Source organism: Anticarsia gemmatalis, chromosome 24, assembly GCF_050436995.1.
Source record: "Anticarsia gemmatalis isolate Benzon Research Colony breed Stoneville strain chromosome 24, ilAntGemm2 primary, whole genome shotgun sequence".
Taxonomy (NCBI): domain Eukaryota; kingdom Metazoa; phylum Arthropoda; class Insecta; order Lepidoptera; family Erebidae; genus Anticarsia; species Anticarsia gemmatalis.
In genome coordinates this window covers 2,426,797-2,448,452 of record NC_134768.1, presented here as the reverse complement: position 1 = coordinate 2,448,452, position 21,656 = coordinate 2,426,797, and the positions used below count along the sequence as shown (strand labels likewise).

General features: G+C 32.7%; 1 protein-coding gene across 4 annotated transcripts in view; it reads right to left on the bottom strand.

Moving 5' to 3' along the window:
- Eip93F (Ecdysone-induced protein 93F) overlaps positions 1-21,656 on the bottom strand; it is a 242,152-nt gene that overhangs the window by 60,494 nt on the left and 160,002 nt on the right. The window contains exon 1 of one of the 4 annotated variants that reach the window (XM_076130363.1): positions 4,305-7,440. The exons of the other annotated variants lie outside the window; for them this stretch is intronic. The gene's annotated coding sequence lies outside the window, so the exon portion shown is untranslated. Of the gene's footprint in view, positions 1-4,304; positions 7,441-21,656 lie in introns of those variants that run through there. 4 annotated transcript variants of the gene reach the window in all.

The following is a 21,656-nucleotide window of genomic DNA, read 5'->3' as shown; positions in this document are numbered from 1 at the left end:
TTTAAGAGTCGCTGATGTTCCTAATTCTGAATTCTGTATTCCTCCGACAGCCACAAACCTGCAATAGTCGGCACTGTCGAGTATCGAGAGTTTGACATTTAAAATGCACCGCCGAAATAGTTCCTACACCGCCCGTTAGAGGCGCTAAAGAAATTTTCGTGTAAAATTTCTCGAAAGCTAGTCGGTTGTCGGTAGTCGATAGTAGAAGAAAATCGAGTTAATGACATACCCCCGGTTTCTGAGGTACATTTAGCAGCAGTTTATTTATTCAATAGCGTTAAAACTCATACAAAAAAACGCTATTGAATAGATAAACTACCGCTAAATGTACTCAGAAACCGGGGGATAGTATTCTACACTAAGTTGTAGCATTATAAAGTATCGAATATTTTCCATATTAGATGCAAAACATGTTCCGAGAGTGGGATATTAATTGGCCCACGAGTGGGGTTTCCCTGCATGCATACTTTACTACCTAATAACTGCTAATTGTTTGTGTTAAAATATCAAATAGGTGAATATGAAGTAGCATGCAACTCGTGTAATAAATTGAAAATGGGAGACTGTTGCTATAATTACAGATTGGGTAAATATTTTGTCTCTGTTAGTCTTTTAGCGAAATTACGGTTTTTCTATTGGTAATATTAAAGAAGCAATCGGTTAATAATTTTTGAATGTCATTAATTGGATAAGTGGTTAATCTAGCATGCAAAAAAGCACGATGACTCTGACATACAACAACCTAAAATATATAAATAAAATTGCTATCCTTTATTTGGTTTCAGTTTTCAATAAAGAATACTCTTGTAACCGGAAAATTGTATTTGCTTTTTCTCACCTACAAAATTAATAAAATATAGAATCCAAATAATTAAATAAATTTACTAAGTATTTGCAGATATAAGGGTATATAAATATAGAGATTAAAATAGCGGTTGTCACATTTAAAGTAATCAAACAAACATCAAATAGAAATCATCGTCAATCACCATGTTTTTTCAATCCGCCATGTTGGTTTAGCGAAAGATCAAAGGTTTGACTTTCTACAGCCTAAATATAGAGAAACCGCTGTGAACTTAGGACATTAGAAAATAATAATACACAGTCATTTATTATACCTTCACAGTTATTTACCGTATTTCATGGAATATGGCTAAATAATTTCAGCCCTTGGTGAATTTTGGTTAAGTGGCTAAGTAAAAACAACCGAACGGTACGATCTTTGAGGTAAAGCCACTCTTGCCGAGGTGGTTCTGTAAATAGGTGACCAATATGACCATCTTATACATATCGAGTTCTTCCGTGTTTAGGAAGGCACGCCAAATTGTGGGTTCCTAATGTAAGTTTCAAAGATTTTTGACAGTCGGCTGTCATTATCGAAGATCTTTAACAGTCGTTACGAGTAGTAGAAGCTTATAAGTCTAACAAAACCAGTCTTATTGAGGGGTATCGTGTTATAACCTAGTTACCTAACCCAGTTGGGTTGTGGAGGTCCATTAGGCAGTCGCTGCATGTAAAATACTGGTATTCAGTAAAATACGGTGAGACTGGAAGCCGACTCCAACATAGTTGGAAGTAAGGCTTGGCTGTTATATAGTTGCCACGTGGTCATGTCGATTCTAATAATTATGGACCGATCAAAACACTAATATATAAATTTTTCGACTACTTCGCTATTTGCTTGTCTAATTTCTTTAAAATAACTAACATAAAACATCCTAAAATCGATCAATTTCCTACAACAATCATATAAATCAAAACAACATCAAGCAACATTGTATTCATAGCAGTGTCAATTACAAACAATGTAAGAACTACAATCAATTAATTATGACGACTGCTATTATCACTAGCGGTTATTATTTAGCTTTATTAGTTAAATAGCAGTGCTGAAATAGCATGCTATTATTATACTTTGTTGCTAATCGGAGGTGATAGCGGAATGGATAAATGCGTGACTTTTATACAGATTGTAGGTTTAAATTGAATTATTTTTTATTTCTTTTAGTATCTATGACTGTGAGTCAATCTCGTATTATAAGTTAAGTGCAAAAGTTTGTTAGGCATGTATGTATGCTTGATACTCTTTCTCGTCAAAACTACTGAACAGATTTTGATTATATTTGGCACACAGGCAGTTTGTGAAATAAATTAACACATAGGATACCCTTACCCCGGAAAACTTTTTTGCGTAGACGAAGACGCGAGCAGAAACTAGTAGTTTATTGAGCTAGATTAGTCGATTATAAAATAGAATATATAATATATAAAATATCTTATATTATACGGATACCTATATAATTATATATATAAGTATACGTAGTCCGTAGTAGATGATAATAATTACCCAACACAAAAGTTTAAGAGCAATGATGGTTCTAAGTTGTCATTATTTTAACAAATATGTAAGGATCAATGAACTTGAAAGGTTTCAAGGCACTATTTTACTTTCTATCGTCATGTTGATAGAATTGTAAACACCCCTATGTGATGAAACTATTTCTCCACTCAAAAACATGAGGTGAACGCGTGGCAGGAGAAAAGTTAGGTTATATTTGAGACTGATTTGACAACTTTATATCATGGTTCAATCCTGTAGCGTGATTTACAACACTCAGTACGATTATCGAGACTTCGGCATTTCAAATCTGCCTGAAAAATAGTTTACGGGAGTTACAAAAGAATGCTTGATAGCTAGTTAGTTGTTGATAAAAATTTATCGCTTTTTGGCACCAAAACGCCATAATTGTTATTATATGACCACGATAACCCGCGAGTAAAATCTCTTTACTAATAAATTATAGCTGTTTTGTATATAAATGTCTTTTTGAACTGCCATTTCAATTTGATCGTATAGTTGTTTGTATGCTAACTTACGAATATCTATCTACATTCATGAAGAGAGCAGTAGCGAAATAAATAAGCTTGTTTAAAAATCGTAACATTTTAAATTTTCATGAGTTTTCCACAAATATAACCTTCAAAATCACGCATTATTGTCGAAAGCCTCACTACAATCTTCACAAAATCCTACAACAAATCAGCCAGCACACATTTCTATACAAGATTATGTCAGTATACATCCAGATATACATACATACATACATAAGTCACGTATTGTATGTCAGGGCCGACGGCCGAGTGTTACTCGATGTAACCAAATGTGCAGTTTTAGGACATGTGGCTTAGATTACATGTGAATCATTGAACTGATTTTTTAAGATGTTGTTAAGTGTTGTAGCGTAAATTGAAATTGTTATTAATTATGATTAAATTTAATATCGAATGATTGCAGATGGTTTTTGTCCCAAAAATGAATGTGGCGACTTTGCGGTATTTGTACTTTAAAACTGATTTGAAACTGAAAGTTTGTTTGTCAGCAAATACAAAAATATATTAAAAAAAATAACATCCAATTTCAGGTCTCAACCTATCTCTATGGGAAGAAGGTGTTATTTTATGTACAAATATGTATATGTACTTACCTATAGTATAAAATCTTTTCAATAAACTAATCAATCTTATTCTGTTCGGTAAAACTAATTTTTATTACGTTACTTACTTAATTATACGCATTATTTCTAAAACGGGAACTCAATATCTTCTTCTTACTACAATAAAAATCACACACAAACCTAGAAACGAACTACCTACTACTATAAAAGTAAACACTCGTTGAAGATCAAAATAAATATATATAATAGTATATAAGAACTAATAGTAAATATTTAAACAGCCTTGTGCTTAAATAGTGGCCTTATTTCATATTCAGGACGCCCTAATGTCCTAGACTTACGGATGAAACTTGTTTATGATTTTGTCTATGGTAGAACTGTTATTGAAAGTGCTAGAATATTTTTTGGTAGATGTAAACTGTCTGGTTTTGGGCAGTATCCTTTGAAAAATACCCGTAAGTATTCAGGACGATATATTTTTTAATAATTATTAAAAACCAGATGCTTGTTTAAATAGGAAATTGAAAATGATTAAAGAAATAATATGATTCGATTTCAATAAAATGTCGGTAATTAAATACACCGACGAACGTTTTTAAAAAGTTTTCAATTTATTTTAAGGTAGATATATTTTAATACCCTTTAAAAAAATACACGTGTGCTGCTATTTTTTATTATTAGTAGGATTAAAATTATATTTTAATTAACAAATAACCTCCTTCCGGTCAAAATTAAATTAATTAAATAGTTAACAACTAAAACTAATTTTAATTATAAATATGTGAAAACCAAGCAAATTTTCCTCAAAACATATTCTTCAAGAAAAATATTTAAAAAAAATCAACTCACAATAGCCTCCATACACAAAAATGTCACAACACTAAACGTCAAACGCAAAGTATTCTATAAATGTACGAAACGAATATAGTAACGCCCATTTTATCATACCAAAAGCGACCAATGCCATGTCAAACTGACTTTACAAATAATTTAAACACACACAACTGCACAAATCATCTCTAACGCTCACAAAATAAGGTTTAGAATTGTTTGTTAGAGTTGTTTAGATATCGTGTTAGTTCTATGACACACACAAATGCAGTTGTGTGAATGGGCCACGCACACAACTGCGCAATGTCACGAAATGCAGCTCGTTTCTAGGTTAGGTCTGCGCCTGCGCATGCAGTGACCATGAGTTCGGAGTTTACCTTATATGGATTCTGTTCAGTTTTCATGTTGAAGGTTAATGAGAATTAGTTAGGTTTAGTTATGTAGGTATAGTAGGTTTTATTTTAAGTGATGTATGAGTTGTACAGCGGGTTTTTCGATGAGTAAAATGATTGGTTGTAAAAGATTCGTGATATGAGTGTGATGTCATGTATCAATTTCTAGGTAAAGGTTATAACTAACATTATTTAGTTAAAGGTTATTATTATCTCAAAAAAGAAGTAACGAAACCAATGGATTTTTTTTTGCATATAAAAATATATTTCAAGCGAAAATTAGTTTTTCACGTAAATTCTGAAATTGAGCCACATTTTCTAATCACTCATCACATTTATTCAGACATGTCTCAAAGTAAATAATTATTGTGTTTACTGAAATAAGCCTAAAACCACATAAAATATTCCGAAACCTGGCCTTTGAATCATTTCTTATGTAAGGTTGCCTAGGTTAGCTGAAAAAGTGTATTGATATAACGTTACGTAGAAACCAAGTCTTATATCTCTCAAATAAGGGTGAAAAACAAGTCTTATATTATTAAATAAATATTCAGGATAAAATCCTAACCAGTCAAGTGAGTATGGAGTTCGTATAGTGACCTTGGTATAGAGCGGCGCGGCCTAGACCGAGCGAACAACTTTATTTATTTGCCGACTCCCGCGCATCGCGCACTTGTGTGCTAGAACTGCGCGCATGATACTTACACGCTTGTTGTATATGTTGGGTGGGTAGAGGACGCAGATTGGAGCAGTTTTTGATGAAGAGTTTTTTTTGTTAAAAATGTATATGAGTAGTATAGATTTGTTTGGGGATTAAGGTACAAAATTATGATTGATTAGTTTTTTTAAGTTGTTACAAAAGGCTTGAATAAATTATGCATGTTTATAAGAGTATAAATATTAAAGTATTTATAAAATGACAGTATATAGATTAATATAGTTTGTTTAAGTCTGACAAGAGATGGCGCTGCGTATTCAACACTAGAAAAGCCATAGTAAAGTTACTGTCTTATAATGATAGAGTTTTTCATATTAGCAAATAGAGGTATTACTGTCTCTTTTACACATTTAAAGACACTACTCTAACATGACAATATACGTACACAGTAAAGTAAACTGCAAAGAATTTTAAATAGTTTCATTATACAATTCAAAACCCTTTTGAAAACCTCTCATTCCTAACCATTCATTCATCTGCAACTACTTTAATGTATTCTTAACAGACACACAAGCACAGAGGCACGGAGACACGGAGACACAGAGACACACAGAGACACACTTTACAGGTTTCAGTAATGGTCTGTTAACTGGCCATAAACGTTGACAACAGATTGTGTAAGTAATTAGTGTTTGCGCACTGTAATTTGTTTAGTTTTACTGTTTGTTACTGAACGATAAAGTAAGCGGCGTGTGCGCAGGTTTTATGAGCGTGGGAGTGCTGGTGAGGTTTGGATTTGGATGGGTAGCCGTTTAAGAAAAAATAGATTTAGGTGAAAATGTGTTTAAAAATGTTAAATTCGTTTTATTTTAGGTGTATTTTTTTGGTGGGTAGTAACGAACATAATTATTGATTTTGAATTTAATACGACAGGTTTATATGTATAGTATACCAACTTTAATCATTAACCATTTTAAAACAAGTATTGCACTCTCATACGTGCCTTTAGAATGAACGAATACTTTAGTTTTTCAGTGTTCTTTATATAGTTTCAATTTTCATCACTTTTCAGCATCACTGTTTAGTACAAGCTCCTACGACAATCCAAACCCAGTTAACAAAACTTTTAAACAATACTTCACCCACAAAACAAAGTAGATCTAAATTTATTGAATTTCAAACTCAACGTTTAACCTTATCTATCTATCGTTTAAACACCAATCATAATAACAGGGGCAACCAAATAAGTCGCTACTGACATCTGTGGACAATTAACAGTCATCTATCAATGACAAATACTGCTCGTTAGCCAGGCCATTTTTCACACTACCCACTTCAACGAAAGGTCATAGTGTAATTGGACGATTAGGGATGAATTAGGGAACTATATTTTGCTTTTCGTTAGTTAATCTGAAAAATATAGGCGAAAATTAAACAAAGATAGCCGAGGTATGAGTTATTGGTCTCCTACGCAAGTGGTAGAGTCAAATCTTTAATGGTAATGAATTTTCATAGTTGTGTGTGAGTGTACTGAAAAAGTTTTTTTTTGGTTTCTGTCTATCCGATGGACAAAATGCATGGTTTTATGTAGGTATGTGTGTATTAGATATTGATTTACTTCTACAGTGTAGGAAAATATCGCACGTTTGAATTCTACAAAAAGTTCTTGAATAAATTCGTCATATGAGTCTTGTGTGGTGGACTCAAAACTCTTGCACCTCTCTCATTTCAGGAGATATGTTTTCAGCAGTGAGAGAGCACCAACTTAAATGCAAAAGTGATTACATTTGCCTGTTACTCGTTCAAAACTAATTTTTGAAGCAATTCTGATCAATTTTGGCAACAATAAACTACATGCTGGGGTAAAACTCTCTTATTGACACAAAATTTGATACAAATGGACCATTCTATAAGAGTTATTCTAATACAAAACCTTCATAGAAACAAAACAATAAATTTTCGCCGACAAATACGTAATTCGCACTAACTGGCTGTCGCCTTGACACAAATACTCGCATGATAGAGTGCTAACATTTTGTTAACATGAAACCTTCGTCCTTTGTAGGACGATATGGGATGACCTTGTGACGTCATCACACAGTACAACACTTATTATACTATCATTTTCTGATGTCAATAAGGTTAAGCTACTCTTGGTAAGGTTGGTTGTAAGATGGGTGACCAGTTAAAAGAATTGCAAATAATAGTTAGTATTTAGTTTGTGTTGTTGTTTAGATAACAATTAGATATAAATCATTGGTAAATATGAAATAAATATCTGACGAGCGATTTTATTGTTGCTATAGTTCAAGTAGAATTCAGGCAAGTTTCAAGCACTAAGAAAAGTAGACCTCTAATTTAATTTGTCTATCAGTTCAATTCTTGATAGTTGATTTTATACATTTGCTGTTATATATTTTATTTGGCAGATAGGTTATCTAACACTTACTTATAAGTTTTGAAACTGGCCCCTAGTATTTAATACTATCAACATATTATTTTTGCAATTGTCTCCACGAGATTGTGTATTGTACGAAATCGTATTGTCTTAGCAGTTAACCAAACTATGGTGACTGGTTAGTGACTGTATGGTTACAAACCTTTTTAAATACGTCAGTAATCATAGTCCAAAAGTCTTTCGTTAGTTTTTTGGCTACAGTAGACGAGTTCATAATAGGTATGTTTCCAAGGTAACAGAACAGAAATTATAATTAGTCCGCCAGTCAGATAATTTAAAATATTAGACACGTATTTTTTAATTAAAAACCAATAAAGTAAGACTTACTTAAATAGCATTAAAGTTATGAACCGGGGGCTGATGACGTCACGGTGTTGTACATTTTGTACTCTAACGTGACGTCATGCGACTTTTCAACTCAATGTATCGCGGTAATAACTTGATTATGCACAAAATAGACAAATACGTGTGTAATTATTTTTCACAATCTACTAGATGATGTACTAGAAAAACAAAATTAGTTATCATCCCTATTATAGTAGTGGAATAGTATGATTGATTTGACATTAGTTTGCGTTCAATCAACGTGATTGCTCCTGAATGTTTCGCCCTTGAGTTGAATCAGTTGTCGAGGAAAGTTTCACGTTTTAAGAAATTGTTGCAATTGTTTTATTAATTGATAGTCACGTGCTTTTTAAACGCATCGGTTTGAGTGGTGGTAAGTACCTGACGAATTATTTGATATCGAAATTGGTTAACTGTATGAAGGAGTTTTAGCCTATGACTTTTACTATACTCTTACTATTAGTTCTATGGGTTATTACCCGGATAGTTCCTGTTACCGTGGGGTTATCGGGATAAAAACTATCCTATGTCGTTTCTTGGGTGTCAAGCTGACTTTGTACAAAATTTCATCCAAATCGGTTCACTGGTTTGGGCATGAAAAAGACACTGATAGGAAGAGTTATAATAATAATAATAATATTGTTGGACATCTCACACACGGTCATTTGATTCCAAACTAAGCAGAGCTTGTACTATGGTAACCAAATAACTGATAAACATACTTATATACTTCTAAATACATACTTATATAGATAAATTGACAACCAGGCTCAGAACAAATACTCGTGCTCATCACACAAAGATTTGTCCCGGGTAGGATTCGAACCCACCACACGCGGCGAAACGGTTGTTGCGGCGAGGTGACCGCTTAAACCACTGCGCCAAACGTGCAGTTACTTTCGCATGTATGATAATAGAGATATGAGCAAATTTTGGTTAGTAAGAGCGGATTATATAAAAGAGAATTTTCTTCTTTGTTCAAGTAATTATAAAAAGTAAAGTAAGGAAAAGTTATCTCACTTAAAATTGGACTGCATTTGAAAGACAAGGGATTCAACCAGCTATGCAGATTACGAGTTTGATTCTTCGAAAGCGTTTTTAAGAAATATAAAGTCCCTAACCAGTTTGCCCAGTAGGTCGGGATGATTTCTCTAATTAAGAGAGGACATCATCGCCTAGTAATGAAACAGTAAAAAGCTTCCATCACTAAGATGATGATGTCACATTCCTTCTCAATTCATCTTCCGCGTTTCAATTCCAAAGTCCTTGCAAGTCAGGAAAATATATCTAAAATCTAGAATTCTGCGTGCATCCAAGGTAAGATGGCCGTCAAACGTTTCCGCGATTTAATTGAATTACATTAGATTCACAATGGGCGAAGGAAAAATAACTGTAGGTAAATTAAATGCTTCCTTATAGCTTGATCTATGATAAATTTAATGAAGAAATTATAATTTTGTGAAACAATCCTGTAGCGCGAATTTCTAGAGAGTATTTGACGTTTTAAACGACATAAGAAAAATAGTTCCTGCGACTGCCGCTAGGGACGCTGTTTTTCATACATTTGTCGATAGCTAGCCAGTTGTCAATAGTACTGACTGTAGAAAACTGAACTGTCTGGATCTAGTCAGAAGTAATAATTTTCTGGTCGAAAGATCTAGAAAAATATCCACACTTATGTTACTAATGCGAAAATTGGCAGAGATACTAATTCGCGGCTAAACTATTGAGGCAATTTTAATTTTCAGACGGAACAATTATTTGTACGATCCAAAAATAATTGTTTCGGGTCTGGTTGTGCTTTGTGTCCGTTGTTTGTATATTTTTAATAGTCCCCGCAACACGAGAGCAATTCTTAGTCCGGGATTCGTCTTTATAAAAACAAAAAAGTAAATCATAAAGCTATGTACGCGAGTGAATTAAATATTTCAAGGAAATTCAGGAGATAATCTACAGACTGAAAGTTTAAAACGTAATTTGTTTTAATGTTTGATGTAGCAAGAAAAATACCAAGTTACAAAGTTGTAGGTGGACCGCGGGCGACGACGGGCGAGGTTTTGTTTGTATAAATGTGTTTAGTATTTAAAATTCACTTATAATTTAGTGAAGATTGAGATTTGTTAAAACGTATCATAATTGAAGCTTAAGCATGTTTAATCTTTTATTTTAGTCGAACTTTAGGCCGATATCGAGATTTTAATCAATGGGGTACAATATCTTTTCCGTTACTATTTCTGCGACTGGACTGCGCACAGCCGAAAATACTGAGTGAAAGGTGAAATTTTGTATAGATATTTCTTTAGAAGCGCAGAGAGAAGATTTTTTGGAAATACCCTCCCGATGGGAGTGAAATTCCACAATTCCTAGTGCAGGAGTTGTCTATTTAAAACAGGGGTTCCCAACCTTTTCTTAGTCCGGGAACACTATTATCTTATTCTTGGGAAGCAGGGACCACTATGTTAGTATATTAAAAATAAAGTGTACTAATCATCCTAAAAATTCTAAATTTTTTAAATCATTCGCGGACCATATTTTGACTTCCGCGGACCACTGGTTGGAAACCGTAGGTTTAAAAAAGGACCCTAAAATCCCTGCGAGTACGACCTTCAACAACATTAAAATTATATAAGTTACTATTATTCTAAATATCTAATAATCTAGCTTACAACATATCTGTATATAACTCATATTTGTAGGTTATGTACCTAACATAACCTACAAATACGAGTGTAGCCTGAAAACATGACATTTCACTAGCGGCCGTTATCACGCTGATAAGGGGATTATATGCCAGCCCACTGATAACACGTTTGACTAGGATTAAACATACTAAATAATGCCGCACACTTCAAATAATCGTAAATGTTATATGATAAAATGTGGTGAAATATTATAGTACCTTTTTGCTTTAAATATTTCATGTCATATAATATATGTAGGTAGAGCTATAATAAGCGCTTTTCTATGAAAATCAATTACGACAATATCTGAATATTTCGACATCTAGTTAAAATTAAAATTATTTATTTTTGGGTGACAATAAATTACGATGGTTGCAGTCGATTGAATACTGTATAATATGCATTGTTTTCAATCTCAAAACATTTAAAAATAAATGCCACCTAGAAGCTTGACAAATGACAGATTTTCAAACAAATAGAAAATAACTTAGAATCGAGACTTTATTCTCAAACATTTTCATTAATTTTCCGCGCCAAAAATTGACATTTCTAACTTTTAAATCGACGAGACACAGACAACACTCCATTCAGCCTATAACATCAATACAAATGCACTTCAATCTGCCTGACATCCTTCAATAGGAATTAAAATTATCTAAATTTAGCTCGCTTATTCAATGTTAACATCAATATAACCTCAAATACAGATAGTTTCAAACACATGGCACTAATAAACAGATGTTTAGTTATTGCTACAAAGTTATTAAGAAGCCGATTATTAAATCAAAATCAAGTAAAATGGAGACGTTGATTTGTCAAAGATGTATTTGATGAATTTACAGCCAGTACGAAAGGTATAGCCAATAAGAAGAGCTAGAAAGATTCTGCTTTTTAAAAACCTGACGTTATAGAACTACTTTTTTCATTGAGGCATATTTTTGACACATTACTTTTTTTTTAAATGGTTCTTCACTGTTTCCCGCGCATAATTTGACAGTTTGCTTTTTTTTTGACAACATGGCGTCACTCAGCCTCTTCTGTCACATGCTTGTATGTTAAAAATTAATCTAAATTTAGCTCAGTAGTGTTGTCAATGTTAAATAAATATGTAATTACATACATTAGAGGGTATTGGTGTCGTGGACCAAGGGCGCAACCTTGATGTCTAGATTACGTTACTTTACTCTCGCGTGGCACAAATACGCAGTTTGCACATTAAATTAGGTTTCATTTGGAAATTGTTTTGTATCAAACTTTCTAACATTATTTATTCACAGCTATTACTAACGACAGACAAAGCAGAAGTGACATTTATATCTTAATAAATTCTTTATAAAGTGAGTCGAATATCGTTAACTTAACTTTGGGTTATTGTAGAGAGTCCATTAGTTAAAAAAAACCCGTTTGTTTGATCTAGGAATCGAATCGTGATCAGTCGAATATACTAATGGTTAAAACCGCGTCCGTTATGACTTTCTAAAAGGCAGAAAAATATTTGTTATCATAGAACGTCCAATGAAAGGCTTTCGAGGCTCGGAATAACCATCAATTTGAGGGAAAGGCATGAGTTTTAGTTCAGGCTTCGATGTAATTATAGCTCGCAGTAGGCCTTTTTTCATTACTGCTTATCTACCATCGATGAATGCAGGTGTACCTAACGAATCGTACAAATACACTTTTTTAAAATGTTTGTTTTTCGTTTACAAACCAGTGATTACTCAACAACATTAATTTTTATATCTCTGTGACTAGTAACTTACATAAACCTATAATTACAGTTTTAAAGCCACGAACTGTTTTAATGCACATTGTGCTTTATAGTTACTTATTAAATTATCCTTCCTCAGTTGCATAAAGTATTTTTACTACAGAAATATTAAATTAAATGCATAATTTCAGTTTCCATAGCAAAATGTACGGAAAAATATCAACGACAATTCCTGTTTTTATCTATGCAAGGCATACGTCATTCCGCCTTATTATTGTATAATATTTTATAGTAATTAAATTACAACTGCGCACTAAAATTAGTAGGTAAAGTTGGGCGGGTATTTGCCTATTTAGTAATAGGTAAAACTGACTCAAAAACTGACCAATTAGGTAATGCGTGGAAACGGTCAGCCAACCACAGTCAACTGATGATTAATACTAATTATAAAAAACCAAAATGGCGCTTTAAGGAAGTATTATATTATTGACAAGTCAAAACGTTTTTCATTTGATGTATTAACGTCATGTTATGAATTATTATGGCGTGGCATTGTCTTCGACTATAATGGATTAGTTTATTGTTGGAAATTCTTAAGGGTATGAGGTCTTACTGCCATTGTTGAGTTGATTAAACTAGTCTAAAAACGACCATTTTTCTTTAGAGTGAGCACTCAAAAGATTTTAGGTTATGTAATTCTCTTTGCGTGATTAAAGCAATTATAACGTTGGTAAACAAAATAAATATTCAAACGTAAAAACTATCGCGGAATTTTCCATGAATAACGTGAATCGTAATTAAAACGACCTCAAACGATCGCACAAATATTTTGCAGATTTTACGCGCCAATCACATTATCCGCCATTTTGTTAAAAAAACAGGTTCTTTATCGTCGCCAAAAGTCAACATCGTTACGGAAAAGAGCTTAGATACGAAACCGTTTCGGCCGTTATCTAACCGTGAAAAAAAACCACGTTGCCCGCCCACCGAGTTTCTTGCTTACGGTATTTCGAACGAGCGAGGGAGACAGACTATCAGTTTTACATACGTTAGAGCGAGACAGATATATTTTTGTGCGTACGCCCGCTAGTTCAGTCTGTAGTTTGTTTGGCCTAAATGGAGGTTTTATTATATTAATTGCTTCTATAGCGGATTGTTTTTGTTTGAATGTTTTCGTCGTCAAATGGATTGTTTGTATGAAAATAATTAGTGATTGGACGGCTTCCTGCGTTAGATAAAAGGTTTTGTTTCCTATGTTACTAATGAACTAGTCATTTATAGTTGAATTATGTAAGCGTGTTATATAATACATACTTAGTATTTAAATTGATGTTAATTATTTTAAACTGTTTAGTGGACTACATTAAAATTTATAAAGTAAACATATTTTTATAGTCTATTTCATGATGTCATTAATAAAACACTTGTCTATGTAATCAAGAAAAAAAAACATTGATACTCTACATTGTTTATGATAAACAGAACACTAACATAACCTCAAAACTTATTCCACCTTGAACAAAAGGAGGAAAGTCCTAGAAATCTTCACAAAAGTGGTTATAAACCACATATTTTTTACATAAGCCATTACACAGGACCTATGTGTCCCTAATTTGGCTGTTTGTTGCTTTACAAAAGGCATACAAAAGAATAAAAAGCGTTTTTTCACAATCAGAACATATTCTTTGTGCAGTTTCGGAACGGAACGTTGCAATGATTAAAATTGTGATATTTGTGAAAAATTTAAAGCCGCGAAATATTTTAAATGACGCTTTTTCATTTTGCCGAAATGTGACGGGAGTTTTTTGTTGAAAAAGCTGTCAAAGAATTGAGTAGGGTTTTGTTTTTTTCCATCATGACTGATAATTACAGCTGTTTTTCATTCGAAAGAAAATAAATTAAAAATCTATGAAAGTTGCAGTATTTTGGAATTGTCGACTCTATTTTCCAAATAGTAATTTAAACAACCGCTAATCATGAGGTACTTTTCAATAAATACCAAAATTTGAAACAAACCTCGTGAATTGCAGTAAAATTATAGTCTAGCCGATGATTATTATTTGCTCAACTCTTAAAATAATTCACACAAAACCTTTTCTTAAAAACAATTCTCAGTTAGCCCGAGATTGTACCTAAGTCATCCTTTTCCCCAGTTTCTTACTAAATAAATTTAACCCATTAATGTCCCACTGTTGGGCAAGGGTCTCCTCCCGGAATGAGGGAGGGGTTAGGCCGTGAGTCCACCACGCTGGCCAAGTGCGGGTTAGTTTCTAACTATCAAACCAAAAGGCAGTATCTCTATAATTTGTTACTATTACATGTGTATAAAGAGTATAATTTATCAAAGATATAACAGTCGTTATTAAGTTAACTAGAGGTTACAAGGTCAAAAGTAACTAAGTAGTTATTTTTGCTGTTACTGTAATTTATACCTTAATAATAATGTAAATATATTATTTTTTAAAAGGAATTCGTATTTTTCAAACGGCAAAATAATTTGTGGAACCATGACCTGTCGGTGAAAATTTACTATCCTCTTGGGTGACCACATAGTGGTATATGAACCTCGGAGGGCACGTAAAAAGTCGGTCCCGGTTGTTATCAATTAAAAAAACCGTCGTTAAGCCACGTCAAAGGCCTTCGGTCGGCTTGAACAACTGTGACACTAGGTTGACCACTAACCATACGATAAGAAGAAGCTGATTAGTTTTATGATCTACAGACGTTTCAGGATGTCTGGTTAACATTGTGTGCGATGTTTGTATGTTTGTAAAAGTCTCCGCGGAACAACATTGATTATACATCTTATAAAGATCTACTATACCATAATTCTGGGTCCTGGTTGTCATTTTCAAAGTTCTTTGACAGTCGTTAACAGTAGTCAGAAGCTTGAAAGTCTGACAACGATCAAAAGTCTTCTGATAGCCGGAACAAGTTTGACAGTAGGTTGACTTACCTATTGAAAAGAAAAAGTTAAATTTAGAAACCGAATATTATTAAATTAAATTAAATAATCATTTATTTCAGGCAAATCGCCCATACTTTTGTTTAAATAACATAAAGATATATTACATGGATATATATATAACTACTAGCTGACCCGGCAAACGTTGTTTTGCCATAAAAATCAAATAAAAAAACATTGTCCAGCGGTCAAAATTGTGAATCTAAACCATTCTCAGATCCCATTGAACAAGCAAAAAAATTTCATCAAAATCGGTCCAGTCGTTTAAGAGAAGTTCAGTGACATACACACTTACAGTAGAATAACTAACTTAATTAAGGTTTTACTATAATAAGGTTATACACGCGTTGTAACAAAAACTAACATTTTATTTTTTGATATTTCATCACATTTTCCTGTAAAATTGTCAAGACGTTTTCAAACAAGATATCTAACTTTCTTATCATAACAATTTCACCTGATAACTGTAATTTGTATTAGCATTATAATTGGTTTGATAAGATAAGGTTGCGTAAGCCGAGCCAAGGTCCCGACACGATGGGGAGATAGCCGGTTCATATCCGGGGAGAGGCAATTCTGTGGGGAATCAATTTTGGGATATATGTATGTCTTTCTTATATGTATAGCTTGTATTCCTGAAATTTATATGACAGTTTCAATTTGGGAATTTCCTATTAGGCACTTACTTCGGTCAATAGTGATTTATAGACTTGTTAATCATAATAAAGTCTGTATAGTCAATTTTAAAGTTAATGAATAAAGAAAACTTTTATTTTTGTGTGTAGGTTTATAACTACGTTACAGACTGAAAATTAAATCTTTCAGTAAGATTTATAAAATCAATTAAATATAAAATCTATTTTTGATTGAAATTGTCTCTATAAATAAAGCATATGTGAATTTCTTTTACATAAATTACTGAAATCTTAAATCGCACGAAAATATCACAACCAAGCAATATCGCAATCTTTACTGAATCATCAAGATAATCAAAATGAAATAGCATATGCAACTACAACCGCCATATTCTATCCTAAGCCAAAACGTCAAGAAAAACAAAACAAAATTGCATAACTATTACAATTCTAATATAACATTAGCCATCCATGTTTCGTCACAACAAAATGGCGGAACAGTTTTGGTACCAGCGATGCACTTGAATATGATAAGTGTTATCAACGCTGATAACAGCATATTACCATGTTATCACTATACGAGGCTAGGTATTAGGCACATTGATAACTAGGTTTAGAAGTTATCTAACTAACAGATTAGTTTTAAAATGGTGATTAACGTAATTGGATAGATTATAGGTGCTGTTTAATTAAGAATATGTGTTAATTAGGGTTTAGATAGGCTTAAATTATAATTTGTCTTGGTATAAAACTATATAGTAAAAACCGAAATTGCAAAGCGTAATGTCACCCTATTAGCATTATGAAACAATTATGTAGACAAAGTTATATATTTTGAAGGATATATCAAAAGCCTTCACGTCATATCTAAATTATATTTAATTTGGGCTACATAGAAAGCATCAACTTAAAAAGAAACTTCGAAATCGATTGACACACTAAAGAGTTATAATGTAAAAAGCAAACAAATTGAGAACTTCTCCCTTTTTATAGTCGGTTAAAACAGAGTTGAAGAGATACAAAGTCCCCAGCTATTTTATTCAACAGATAATCTTTACAACTTACATTGACTAAGAAAACGAAATCAAAATCCTATATCAAAAGCAATTATCTGCTCACAGTAGCTTAATACACATTATACTTTAATACACTCTCGCTTCTGCCTACCCTATACTAAGTTACACACTTAAACTTGTTTTTAATTATATTAAAAACAAGTTTTTTACATCCTCAAAAATCTATGACATAAAACACTCACATACTTATTAAAACAAGTCCTTTATTTCCTCAAAAAACAACAAAAACAAAATAAAAATCTCGTCGTATAAAATATATGTCAGATGACGCGAGTAATTTTAATAATTCAGAACAAAAAGATCGACGTATACGCATAATGCGTATACGTGTACAGACGTGCACGTTGATGTGTAAAGATGACGTCACAGTGCGTGTGCGACGCTATAGCGATAGTTTGTGTCAGCTGATGCTATAGTAACTTCATAGTTACCTATGTGTCTATAAAAGTATATTAACAATGAAAATATTGAAGTTATCGTAATAATATGAAACACAAAAAAGACAGTGTAGAATTTTGTAGTTAGTTTTACTTTAGGACTTTTTTGTGACATGCCAGAATATCTATAATATATGTACTAGCTGACCCGGCAAACGTTGTTTTGCCATATAAATAAAAAAAAATTGTGTCACTTAGGGGCACGAAGAATATATGTTGACCGATTTTCAGATCTACTCAATATGCCCACAATTTCTTGAGAATCGGTCAAGCCGTTTCAGAGGAGTATGGCCACGAAAACTGTAACGCGAGAATTTTATATATTAGATGTATAACGTCTATTATACACGAAGGTGATGACAGAGATGTCAGAAATACACTCACAATTTGCTTCAATATTAGTCTCATTTAATAGAGGAAGAGCCTGTTTTATAGCCCGACACACCGGGCTACTATCGAGCATATTTTAATAAAAAATTACAATGATAGTCCCATATCATAGATGACAAGAATAAAACTAAATCTAGTAGTAACTCCGGACCCGAAATAACATTCAAACAACACTTTGTCCAACATTAGATTCAAACCTAGTACCGTCTGAACAGCAGTCACATATGTCACGCAATATAGACCACTGGAATACAAGAGAAATTAAACTAAACTAAAGTAACAAACATACATACTAGCCATTTTTAAATTTAATTATGCAAACGATTAACCCTGTTGATATACTTCTTTAATACGAGTAATTACTTTGAAACGATGCATGGCATGGTTTTAAGTAATAAAAATGTACAAGCATAGTTAATTGGTTTTAAATACAAGCGTTTATTATAATTAAAGATGGCCTTGAAGGGTAAACAAGAGATGGGTGAAAAATCTTTGCTGGGTTTTTGTACTTGATTTATAGTATTTGCATCATAAGTATGTGTTTATAAGGTACTTTCGAAGGTATCTTATTACACATAGAAAAATGGGCGGTAGTAATGATTTCTTTAATTTTTCTTCCATATATTAAAAACTGTCTCTATTATTTGCAATGTCCCTTTTATTCTGAACAAAAAATCTAGATTGCTTTTATAAAATGCTAAACGTTATGCCAAACGTTTGGCGGAGATGATTCGTATCTAATAAAATGCTTGTCCCCTTTTACATGGTACATTATAAACTGCTCAACACGGACATATTTCATACTTTTATCCACCTTATTAAACCTTCGGAGGTAACAAGCGTAATGTTGCAAAAAACTATATTTTCTATATCTTCACATATCTTTAGCGTCACTCTACTTGTGGTACTTTACAAAAAAACAAAAGTGCAGCGGCCATGAACCGTCAGTGCGATTGAACTGGGTCAGCAGACTTGTAGGTAAGTGGCTGATAAACCACAATGTCGCCTGACTCACAGATACCGCGGTATTTATATATGTTGATGTTATTTTTATACTTTCATATGTAATTAATAATTAATCGGTAAATGTTTACTACTCAGGCACGGTTCGAACAATTTGGCATTAGTGTATTTAAAATGTTGATGAAATTTCTGGAAAATGTGGAAAAAATGCGGCGAATATAGCAAATGCAACACCTTTTTAATGATTACAGATAGAAGTCTATCTGAGTAAATAATTCTACTAATATTATAAATGAGAAAGTTTGTACGGAGGTAATTTTTTTATGCAAGTATGTTAGCCACTCTTTCAAGAAAAAACTACTAAACGAAACGAAATAAAATGTTATACACAGATATCCTAGATTAACACACAGGATACTATGTATTTACTATGAGAAATCTTTACGAACGAAAACACGGGCAGAAGCTAGTAGTAGTAGTAATACTATTTACCATGGAAAATCTGTTCACGCGGGCGAAGTCGCGGGCGGCTAGTAGTTAATAAATAAAAAACCTAGTATGAGTTATCTTTATAACTATCCCGGTTGTGTAACAGTAGTAAGAGCAACAGTTGCGCGGAGGTCCAGATTGGGAATCTAGACGGGACATGGGAGTCGTCGCAACTCGAGCCATATTGTTCAAGAGATTTATTTAAGAGTAAAGCCGTCGGTCGCGGCCTTCCGCCGGCTTACAAGAGAAGCGATGAAATAAAGACTGTCCTTATATTATATAATGCACTACTAAATTGCATCAATCAATTATTGTATCAACCACATTGTAAATATTTTGAGATTGAAAAGGGTAGCCGTTTCTTGCTAGCACTTCTCATAAGGCTCTACCCTTTAACGAGCTTGTAGTAGAATAAGTAATTGTAACGATTTCGATTATGATAAGTGTCAAGGTTAGACCTAAGTGATTATACTTATGATTTAATTTAGATTACGAATAAAAAAAATACTAAAAAGGCTAGAAAATCGAAACTTGAATTTGCAGTTCTCTATCCCTACTACAACCGGCTAGCTATCGAAGAATTTTGTACGAAAACCAAATCAGCTCCTCTAGCGAGCACCGTCGGAATTATTTTTGCAGTACACTTAAAACGTCAAACTCTCGATACTTTATACTACCGAGTGTACAGAATCGCGCTACTGTACAGTTGTACTTCTTGAAAAACAATTTGAAAAGCACTAAAAGTTTTCAATTTGGAGTAAACTGTTAATTACCGTTTGTTAATTTGAAAGTGCGTTAAACGGCTAAACCTAATCTGTTAATGAATTTATGAGTGATTTAATTAAGTTCGGTCCAATCAGTCTCGTTAACAACACAATTGGAATTATAACTCGATTATAAAAGCACTTAACGACAAAAATAAGGCCAAAATAATATGATAGGTTTATATTTATAATTTTTTTGTAAAAATAATTCCTTGTATTATTACATATTAGTTATTATTATATATAGTATTACATATTAGTACATTTTTTTTTTTAATACCTAGACACAAGTTAAGCCTAACTATGTAAGGATCGTACCATCTGCTTACCCCTAATAGAAGGAAGTGTGATATGTATGTATGTATGCAAATATAGGCACCTGAAAAACTATTCAAACCATTTTATAAAGCGTAATTAATAATAAATTATACTATAATTACTTCACTTAAAACAATCCAATCAAAATAAAACAATCTATACAAAGACAGACTAAACTCGCAAACAGCAATTTCAGTTACAAAAAGCTACTTGAAGAAACTAACAAAAAACTTGCATTTTTCATTTAGGTAAGAACACCCGAAAGTCACTTAAACTTTCAAATTACAGGCCAAAAGTAAGAATAAAGCAATTCTCAAGTTCTAGCTAACACCCGGCTTCGCCTGTATATTGCTAGAAAAATGTCTGGCTAAAGAAAATGAACTTTCTTAAAAACTAAAAGTCGGACCTACGAAATTACTTCCGTCGGACACTGCAATAAAACTCTTTGGGGAAAAGGTCAGGTCTCACTGTCAGCGGGCTTATTGCTATGAATATTTATGTATAAGCGATCAGCGATTAACATTTGAAGCTAAACCTTCTGACAAGTTGTATAGCTTTGACATTTAGGAACGCTAATCCCTATAAAGACGTTTAGGGGAACAAATATAACTGTTTATGCAATTTTTATGCTACGACATTACAATTTGTTTTCATAAAAATACAGATGCGTAACTTAGTATATTTACTATTGAATTGTTATGAAGACTCTTAAAAATATATAAAAAAATACTACTACACTACACACCTCTAAAGAACTTGTCATTTTCTAGAGTGATACAAAATGTCAAACATCTTTTGATTAACTTAACGATTTAGAGGATTTATACTTCAAATGAAATTATCCGCAGTATTATAATGCCATCAGGTATTTAAGTAAATTTATTAGTAAGTTTCACTCAATCCGTTTAATGTTAGAACACCAGGATAAAAAAAAACTTAATCTTTTTCATGACTTTGACTTTACCTGACGTCGGACACCAAAAGAATAAACGTTATTTAACTATATAAGATGTAAAAAGGTACTACACTAAATAACCGCTTTTGGGATAAAAATTACAACAATAACATTTAGATATTGTTTCATCATTACA